Source organism: Pinus tabuliformis, chromosome 7 (assembly GCF_031772625.1).
Source record: "Pinus tabuliformis cultivar Carrire ecotype Pingquan chromosome 7, CPIR1, whole genome shotgun sequence".
Taxonomy (NCBI): Eukaryota; Viridiplantae; Streptophyta; class Pinopsida; order Pinales; family Pinaceae; genus Pinus; species Pinus tabuliformis.
The window spans coordinates 604,450,970-604,460,930 of record NC_142293.1 but is presented as its reverse complement, the minus strand read 5'-3'; the positions used below and the strand labels follow the sequence as shown (position 1 = coordinate 604,460,930).

Genomic DNA, 9,961 nt, shown 5'->3' with positions numbered 1-9,961 from the left:
TATTGATATATTGTTCATAATAAAAAATTATTATGTAAATTTTCCATATATATATGGAAATAATCTTGAATATACAACTAGTAAATTTCTTTCCTTTTTTTTTCTCTATAATTTACCAAGTGATAATGTCCAACCCAAACTATTTTATAATTATACTTTCCATTCAAAACTCACAACATTGTATACACATCTTATGAGCATTTTAATGTCCAACCCAAACTATTTTGTAATTATACTTTCCATTCAAAACTCACAACATAGTATACACATCTTATGAGCATCTTATGGAAATGCAATTGAAGGATTACACATTGCATTGCTTTGTCTGGTCTACAGGAAGAGCATCAAGAGGGCCTTTTCCATGAAAATCTTGGCTCGTATAGTCAGTTACATGCTCCCCAGCTTTAATAGCCTTGTACAGGCTAGGATGGGCTTCATTGATCAATTCAGGGGTGGCAGCAATCAACACATCAGAATGTGGCATAAAAAGCATGATGATTGGCATTCGACTCAGATTTGTATTGGCCACTACCCAGTGGTCGGCACTCTTGTATTTCCCATTGCTTACTATCTACCATTAGATAATTCCTCGACCATTTTACAAACACTATGTGAAGGTTTAATCGATGTAGCTATTCTAAGAACCCTTTACAAATTCTAGTAGTTAGTTGGTATTAGGAGCAGAATTCATATTTATTCTTTATTTTTATGGGATTTCCCTTTGTATCTATTTAAGTGACCATTGTGTGGGTTTTTACTTTGTATATGTTTAGTTGATTGTTGTGGTTGGTTTCTTTCAGAATCAACATTTGTGTTCAACCACTAAATGGCCAAGTTGGTTACTCTTTTTCTTTTCCCAAAATAAAATTGACTCACTCTTCAACTATCCTCCCAAATTGTATACAAGTTAATATTCTAAATTGCAACCTTACTTCAAAAATCCAAAGTGAAATCCCTTATTGATAATTTTGTTGCATGTCAATATGACAATAATAAAATTCAGAGAGGGTATTCATGAGACTACATGCCCCATTTGCATGGAGTCACATGCTGCCCCTTTTACTTAGTAGTTATCGCTAAGGAAAAATAGTAATCAAGCTACGTGAGACCATGGTGTTGGCTTTAAAATATGAAATAGTATAAGTGAATTATGAGATGTGAAACAATTTTAGTGAATTCAAATATAAAAAAGAAGTAAAATATGCTTAGGAGAGTATATTGGATGAATTACATTAAAAAAAGGGAGGCTTGCACATACACTCAATTTCTCTGTCATAGAAAGAATGAATGAATTTTTCTTCGATTCAACAAATTTTGCTACATCTATACACACTAACTACTAATTTCTACTTTTCTTGTATGATGACCTGTAACTTAGGCTCGACTTCCAATCCCTCTAATAAGAAGACATCGGTAAGTAGCCTGGAGTTGTGAGGATGGCTAAGTAATCTTGGAAAGGATCATTGCTGGAGGGGGGTTGTATTTGGTCTAACTATGGGAATGGGTTTTTCAGACTCTTGAAGCCAAAGGTGAACATTGATTGGTTCAAACCAGCATTCTCCTACTGTTGTTGTTGCTGCAACATCAATTCTTCCAACCTACAACTTCTCTGCACTTCTTTTTTATCAGATTTAAGATCATGCAACAATTGCATGGAACAACTTGAATCAGTGAGCAAAATAGGAGGAATTAAATATGTGGAATCATTATTTTTCTTGTGATTAGTCAGAGAGTTGAAAAATGGGACAAGTTTTGGAAGGACCACTAAAGCACTACTGGCATTCGAAATGTTCAAATTCAACTCAAAAATCGGGTTTGAGTTGTAGCTCATGGAAGTAATGGCAGAAGTTCTTGAATCATGGTTAGAGATCATTCTGCAATTCGTAGGGCAGGCATATTTCATTGAATTTTGTGACGTTATTTCTGAATGTTCAATTTTTGATTTCATTACAGTATTCCCAGTGGGTTGTATTCCTAGCACCTTTTCATCAATTTCTTCGTGGAATTATTCCATTTCTTCTTCCGAGGACCACTCTTACTCCTTAGCTAACTTCTCAGCACTGATCTTCTTGTTGTATATTCAAAAAAGTACCCAATCATCCAACTGCAACAAGAAGCAATTTCATCATCAGAAATATGGATAACCCAAAAGAGAAGATAAAGCATTTTGAGCTAAATTTACATCACTGGAACCCATCAAAAGCCCTCATTTTTAAATTGGACTGAGGAACAAAAATAATATTTGATATTTATAGTTTTCCTTATTGAAAGCCTCTGGATTAAATTAGAAAACCCTTGATTTCTATAATATAGAAAACAACCCCCTGTTTCCCAAATTGATTTTTCCCATATACATTCATCCTCTAGAGTCTACCTGGTTTGGGCCCTGTCATGACTAGGCTATAATGTCATCCAACCTGATAGGTGTTTTAAACCAAACAACACCTACAATGTTTATTGACACACAGGAATATACACAGAAGAAAATCCACAAAAATAGTCGCATACCCTTAAGATGCCCTTCTTCTTTGTAGATCTACTGAAATCAGCAAGGCGATATTAATGCACAGTCCAATTAGCCCTGTTTCCTTTAGGTTCTTTTCTGACATAGAAAACCATATCCTTCTTGATGCAAACACGCTTGTTTCTTCCCTTAGTAGTGATGGGTTTATCTGCACTTGTGGCTTTCCAGTATCCTGAGCCTGCAACCTTATTGGGGAAATAACCATTTGGATACCTCTTGTCCCTAGGAGTGAAAAAACACCAATTATTTTCTCCAAACAATGCCTTTTCTGCAAGAATTGGAAATGGGTACATGACCAAACAGATAAAAATTTCTAATAACTGAAATAAATAAAACCGAAGAACAAGAATTTCGCATTGCAGGAACAATACATGCGCATAAATATGAAAGAAAATTGTAGATTAATTCAATTTAAAACACAAGAACACCCATGTCCATATAACATTCCATACACATATAAAAATGAGATGATTCATTTTGAGATTGAAGGTTTCCATATCAACCAAAGAGACATATCCAAGTAATAGTTCTAAGACATGGAAGGGCATTCATTTGCATATTTGGGCAATTAAAGAATTCATTTTTGAGATATATAAAAAAACTCTCATACTTCTTATGTAATGCCCTTCTTACACTGGCAAAACCCCAAATTTAATAGTTTAGCCTTTACAGACATTGTAACATAAAAAAGGCTTGTTCAACAAGAAACGAACTCAACCAAAGTTGTCTGTTTAAAAAGGGAACAACATCAAGATCACAGTTCAAATAACCTCAATGACAAACTCTAATCCCCATGGAAAGCAATGAAGTTGTAGTGCAAAATCCTATTGCTCTAGAATTGGTAGTGGATTGAAACAAAAGGTTCCATCTGCCCAAGTAAATGAACTATCAAAAAGAATGAAGAAACAAATCTATTTAGAAAAAGTGGTATAAAATTAACTAGATTTGATACAATGAATGTTTTATAGACCGCTACTGATTCCTAAAATTTTGGAGGGTCAAGACAATATCTAGGTCGACCTTTCAAGACATTGTAACATTTAGGATAAGAATTTTCCCTTCCAAAGTAGGGCAGGACCTTACAACCTTTCAAAATCTAACGTTTTGGCACTGTAAGACGAGGGTGTACCTTTTAAAACAATAAACATAGACCCTACCCCTTAGGACTTTAAGACTTGGTTAAAATCAGTAACACCAAGGCCTAGCTTGAGCTGACTAGCCACATCCAAACCTCAATGGAAGTGCGATAAGTCAAACTAACAGCTTCATCGCCTCTGTCACTACGGTGGCAATGGCTCAAATTTATCAAAACCGATGAAAATAATTGGCACTACCAACTAGAGCATGCAATAGTATTAGGAATTAGTACCAAGGAAAAATTATGTGCCAGTGTGACTGTAGCAGTTCTGATTTGTAGCCTATGTGTTTGCACCACGTGCATGATGAAAGGGACTAGCCCTAGGGGCAGGAACGTTAATGGATGGAATTCTGCTAGATGTGGATATGGACATTTATCAATCCATTGACCTATATTCCATGATATTATTCCAAGTGATCCGTTATTGAAGTTAGCTTTATCTTTGTGTTTAGTGAAATCATGGAATTCACATTTCACAAAATTACTAGAATTTAGGCCTGCTAAGACATGAAAATGTGCTAAAGTAGTGAAGTTGTTTGAACATATGCACTGGAAAGTTCCCTGACCTTGGAATTTTAGTTAGCATTGTGCATTTTTTTGGATTTGGATGTTAACAAATCCCCGATGTTGACAATAAGAGCTCCAGGAACAGGGGCCATAGTAAACCATTGACCATCTTTTCGGACCTAGAGACCCTCCACCCCATCGTCGAGAAAAACAATCAGTATATGTCCATCTGAATGCGGTCTAAGGCCATTCACTAGATCTGGTTGAGGGCAAGGAAAGTAATAATTGATTCTTAGTTGGAGTAGGGGTTCTTTGATTATGGTTTCGATATAATTCAGGTCGATCGCTAAACCCTCTGAAAGAAGACTCAACAACTTCTCTATAAGCCTCATGATCTCTTCCTTATATTCTTCATGTGTTTCCCTTCATAGTGTGTACAGTAGTGTATGAGAATGGATGTAATCTCATATCAGGGTTTCAATTATTAAACAACGTATATGTGTATAGAGTTGTAGCTGTAATGAACAAGGACATCAACCCAATCTAGGATTGTGTCATCAGAAATGTCAAAGAACTGGCCATAGCCTTCAAGCATATGAGTTCCAGGCCTCACAAGACATCGTTCCCATTTCTCTTTAGGGGAAATATCAAAAAAGTCATGTGAAACTTGCTTCACAGCCTCTATCAATGACAATGGTATGCCATGATTTATTATCTTCAAAATAATTGAAAACCAATGAAATTACAGATCTAAACAATAACGAAATTGGTTGGATGATCGACAGAGGAAAGGGAAAAAAGAAAATGCCAAAACTGTCATCCCATACAAACCTGAAAGAAACCCCATTCCTGGGATGCCTGAGCTAATTGGCTCACAGTATTGAAGCATTGGTCGATGTCTTCTAGACCTGCTAGGTCGATGATGGGAAGAGAGTGTTGGACTTGAAGAGGATGATTGGCCTCCGATCAGATGGAAGGATGTACAGTGATAGGACTTCCTTCATTTGCCTTTCATGGAGTGTCTGCACAAGATCAATGGGTCTCTTAAGTCTTTGAGACTGCCTCAAAAGAGCCTCCATGGCAGCAAAAGAATCCATATTCATAGTAGGCGGTGGAATTGGAGTGACGTGAAACCTGGAATTGGATCTGAAACCTCGAAGACATGATTATAGGACCCTGGGCCCTCTAGCATGCACAAATGTCCTTCTTGTGAGCATTCTAGTGTCCTCCATGTTCAGTGCCATAAACTCCACAAAAAATTCAAATGCATTCTCCTGAAATTCTATCGTAAAAGACTCCAGTGTGCATAGATGTGAAGTGGAGAGCAGAAAGGTGGCTTAAAAATATGTGCACAGATGTCAAACAAACATGAGAAGTGTTGACAGTCAACTGATTCAAAATAAAGGCCTATCGGCCTAAATATTTAAACTACATTTTCGAGGTAACACTAAACTAATCAAAATTAATAAATAAAAGAAAGCAGTCGTGATGTAAGGTGTAGGGGTGCAGAATCAATGCACTCATGAAGCAAAAACATGTTTAATATAGATATTCGATAGGCTTTATTGTGAAGAGAATCATTTAAAATTATCATTAATTCCTAATATATTAAATATATAAAATTGATTTAATATAAATTTAATGTAGTTGTATAAAAGAAATGGTTACGAAAAGTGGGTACTCATAATTCATAATAATTTTCTCACAAAAATATGAATCACAATAGTTTAAATTTAGAGATATCCAAACACTTATTAGAAGATATATATCAAGGTGTTAAAATTTAAAAAATTATAATCAACATATATCATCTTAACTCCAGCTCTATTAAGCACAAAGAAGACCAAATTTCTCATGGTGCAAATCCTTTTTTCATAGCAAAACTTGAGAAAAAATTTTCACATCAAATTTGATTTCTCTTAGATGTGAGTAGATCTCTGAGTTAAGAAGAATCTATGTTGGATTTGAACAAAAGGCTAATAAAATTCCTTGACTATAATAAATTTTTATTTTTGACTTCTTTTTGTATAATAAATAAAATTATTTGTGTTATTAATACCTTTTAAACTGTACATGTCAACTCCATATTAAGCATTGAAAAATTACAAATCTATATCATACATTTTATTGAGCTGAGAGGAGTCGCTCTACAACCTTGTATGGAGAAACCCTATATGGAGAGATGTTTTATAATGTTACATTCTAAAATAGTAAAATAATAATTTAAATTGAAAAATTTAAAATAGTAAGAACAAAAAAATTAATGTAGACCATAACTAATATACTTCAATTTTCACCTTCATTTTATATAACTTTATATAGAGATATAAAGTAATGGAAAGTAAAAAAATTAAAAAATAAAATTACTTTTTAGTCTGAAGAAGAAATGTAATATATTCACTATTTAATATGGAGATGAGTAAAAAAAAAAATTATGACGATGATGGAAAATAGTATTATTGATATTACATGATGTGTACCTCCTTTTACAATATGTTTATATGTGATACTTAAAACAAAAAAAATATTAATAACAAAAAATTATTTTATTGTCAACCATAAGTAAAATATTTCAATGTCCATATTAAACAATATAATTTTATATCTACTTTATATAAAGAAAATAAAGTAATTTAAATTTAAAAAGTTCTTATATTATCGTTTTCAATGATTAGGTAGATGTGTAACTAATTTTATTTTTCATATAGAGTTGATATATTTTAAAAATATCAACTCATAACATAAATAAGAGGCTTATCAACTCACTCTCTAGTGTATTTGTGATCTTATTCATTTTTTCTTCTTATACTTCTTTAAAGGTGTAATGGAACAACTACATTAGAATTCATCTTTTATGCTCTTGTTTAGATATACTGAATATTTCAGTTGCAAATGAAATGTTTATGCCTTTAAATGTTTTGTTCTTTCCTCTTGATATTCACTCATTGAAATTGCAGTAACAAAAATTTCATTTGTTCTGTTATTGTGGATGAGAGTTTTAGTTTTCATGGTCCACTGTACTACAAACCATTTTCCTATTTCGAAGTGTGTACTAGTCAAGCCTTTGTGTATGAAACTGTTTGGGAAATGCATAGGCATGATCAACCAGTAAATTCATGATCACATGCATCAATTATTGCATAATCATTCACTAATCAACAACTAAATTTAAAAATACTTTTTAGATCTAGTCTCTGCTAGAATTAGTGCTTCAAAGTCTCTTATCTTTGAGTTTTAAAAGTAAGGGAGCCCCCTCTGATTGGAGAGGACCAGTATCTCAACCAAAAGAGGTTTGTTGTTACCTCTCGGTTCCTCTCTTTAGCCTGGAGGAATTACAGAGTGCTAACAAGACCAAAGGATAATACTATGAATTTATAGTGACCATATCTGGTTCTAAAAGTTGTCTTATGATTATATTCATCTTTTATTCATAGTTGGTGATAGTCTGTCCTTAAATTAATCTTTGAAAATATGGTTGCTCCCCTCACTTGATCGAACAAATCATCAATAAAAGGTAGTGGATATTTTTTTTTATGCTTAACTTATTCAGTTGTCGATAATCGATGCACATGTTAAATGTGCCATTTTTTTTCTTGACAAATAATACATAGGCCCCCCATCGTGAGACATTACGTCTAATGTAACCCTTATCTAATGGTTCTTGTAACTACATCTTCAGTTCCAATAGCTTTGGTATACTCATTCATTAAGGAACTCTAGACATTGGGGTGTCATGTGGTACTAGATTGATGGAAAAGTTTATGTCTATGTGGAAAGGTAAACATGGGATTTCCTCTAGAAAAACATCTTGGAATTTACTAATGATTGGCAGGGTCTCTGAATTTTCCTTTTCTGGTTGTTGTTTATTTATTTCCACTTACACCATGTATAGCTGACATCCTTTTCTTGCACTCCTTTTCAGATGTAAAGTTGAGATTTTTCTGACTGATATTGATTTTGGTATACCTTTAATTAATTGGATCTACCCATATTGACTCCCACAACTTACTCTTTTCTCAAAACATTTTATAATCGCTTTGTATTTCTCCAACCAATCCATGTCTATTAACACATCATAGGACCCTAAAGGAATAATATTTAAATTTACTTATTTGAAATAGACATTTAATTTAATGGGACACTGTCTTACTTGAATGGTTACGTTTCTTTTTGTATTGGCTAACAATTGTACCAAATATGCTATCATAGATCTCTCATATTTTAATTCACATTTTCCACAAGTTAAGGGCTAATGTAACTTAAACTAGCCTCTTGATCAATTAAAATAGAAACAGATTTGTTTAAAATGGTACCTTCAATCTTAATCATCATAGATTGATGTTCAATTTGTCTATCCTCGAGCGTGACACTGATCCTAGGAATGTTTCTAGAAACATCATTCACATTTGTTGCATCATGGACCACTTGAATATTCTGAATGGATCATGAATTATGTGGGAAGTCCCTCAATAGGTGTGGTTCACCACACCCCCAATTCTTCAACGTTTATCTCTCCTTATCCCCACTAATATTTTTCTTGTTTAGATCCATGGGTTTTGACACAGTTTGAGATTGTGCCGACTCATTTAAATTTCCCTTTGTTGAATTTTTTCTGCTGATGGTCCTTCCTAAAGTTCTTAAGGTAATAGGGTTTCTATCTTTTTGTACTCATCACAGTGTTGTTTCCATCCTTACTTTGCCTAGATTTTAAGCCTTCACCTCTTTCTTCAACTGCTGGTAGCACAATCTTTCTTTTCTTAATGCCTCCTCCATTATCTTACGATTGTTGAACTCAATTCTCTCTTTGTAAGGAGCTGCTAGACAGTTCAAAAATAGTTCTACCTTGGCTTTCTCCTCTTTGATATAGAGGACATATCATAGTAAATTGGTAAATTTTGCCACAAAATCGTCCATTGCTACTTGCCCCAGTCTTAACTCATGAAATTCTTTGGCGCGATAATAATCGTATCTTTCATTTAGATATCGAGATTTAAACTATTTCTGGAATTCCTCCTAGGAAACTGTTTTTTCCTCTAAGGTATGCACACTTTTGGGCTATTACCAGCATAGATAATATTTTCCTTGTAGCTGATAAATGGCCAATCTAGCCTTCAGATTGCTATCATACTCATAAACTTGAAAATACTTGGTCATGTTTAGGAGCCAAGCCTATGCATCCTTCCACCTTTCCCCATCAAAAGTATGGGATTTAATCTTTTGGAACTCCACTTGCAGTTCCATCCTCCTCTTTCTCTTCTGTTCTTGTGGATGAGTCTTATCAGAATCAACTCCTCTTTCATACTTCTTTGATTCCATCTCAACATTTTTTCTTTTTGGTGCCTGAGGTTCAATTACTCAGAGAGTATATTTTTCCATAAGTTCTCTTATCGTTCTTTCATGCTCTTCACTAGCTTTTAGGAATTGTTCATTACTACTCCTGAGATGAGCCAACTCTTGCTGTAGATTCTTGATAACATTGCTAAATTGAGAGGTTGGTGCGGTACTTCCATTTCCAAACTCAACGTATAATTATTCAGCAACTGTAATGGTTGGAGGGGGGTTATACGCCATTCTGTTGTAGCCTACTTCACTGAAGTACCTTATAAACAATACAAATTGTTATCAGCATCTCCTGTTTACACCTCTACACATATTTCATTTTAATATGATGATTCCTTCCAAGCCCAGTGTTGAAACTGAGGCTCTCATACCGTTCTGTTACATACCCTTCTCCAAATCAACAAAACATTATTTTTTTTTAAATAAATTGAGTCTCATCTATAATGTAATCA

General features: G+C 34.0%; 1 pseudogene; it reads right to left on the bottom strand.

The window, feature by feature from the left end:
* Positions 1-304: 304 nt before the first annotated feature.
* On the bottom strand, positions 305-5,248 carry LOC149248890 (fe(II)/2-oxoglutarate-dependent dioxygenase 4-like; annotated as a pseudogene).
* Positions 5,249-9,961: the final 4,713 nt, after the last annotated feature.